The sequence below is a fragment of the Ursus maritimus genome, unplaced genomic scaffold (genome assembly GCF_017311325.1).
Source record: "Ursus maritimus isolate PB19 unplaced genomic scaffold, ASM1731132v1 scaffold_12, whole genome shotgun sequence".
Classification (NCBI taxonomy): domain Eukaryota; kingdom Metazoa; phylum Chordata; class Mammalia; order Carnivora; family Ursidae; genus Ursus; species Ursus maritimus.
In genome coordinates, this window is record NW_024423564.1 from 22,713,492 (window position 1) to 22,714,479 (window position 988).

A 988-nucleotide genomic window follows, 5' to 3' on the forward strand; every position below is an offset into this window, starting at 1 on the left:
GGAATCAAAATTTATGAGAATTTGTTTTAATCAACTGAAGAATGCCCTGTGAATACAGTTTGGCAGCAAAATAACGAAAATAATAATAATAAGGTAGATTATATAAAGATTTGGTATAAAACTCCATGGCAAATTTTTGTAATAGTAACAGAATAGTAATTCTACAGTTAAAGATGAGTACCAATGGATACCATCACGAAACTTTTATAGCATGGGTAACTGCTGACCTGGCACAAAACGGAACTTACTAACTTGTTCACTCTTTCTCTGGGCAATTAAACATCATGACTGCTACTGTTTGAGGAGCTGAAACTGTCCTTAATGGTCAAATATTCTGTAAATGGCCACTGGGTCTCAGAAGCAGCCACATTTTATCAGCTGTCTGTTCATAAGTGTTTCTATAATTTTGGAAGCAATGCATAAGAAGGTCTGAAGGCAGTCCAGGCCAGGATTTTGCATCTTTCATTTACTCAAGTCAGGAGAGAGATGGGTGGGAATTTAGGACTAGGATTATAGGATTAATACCTCAGTCTTCAATACACCCGCTACATTTTTTCCCAAAGGCTCCTGCGTCTGTAGTGAAGATGGAGGTGGGGTGGGGGTGGGGGTTTATAGGGGGTGGGGAGATTAAAAATGCTACTTAAGGAATGCAAAGAGAAGGAAGGAATTCATCCTCTAGGATTCCAAATACATTACCTAATAAAACAATTTCCTTACAAGCCAGGCTAGTACCCCGGGGGAATATTTTCTAAATTTCTTTAATTTTCTTTAAGTAATCACAGTTTAAGCCTGGAGGGTTTCCCTCAGTGTGTAGGGAAGACACTAATACCACCTGGGGCTGCAACGCCAAGGGGCATTCTACTGTTTGGCAAAGTATGTGGCGATAGGAGGAGGGAGTGGTCACACTTGTGATCACTAATTACCTCCAAGGACTTCAGCTCAGAGTAATTGTGTGTGTGTGTGTGTGTGTGTGTGTGTGTGTGTGTGT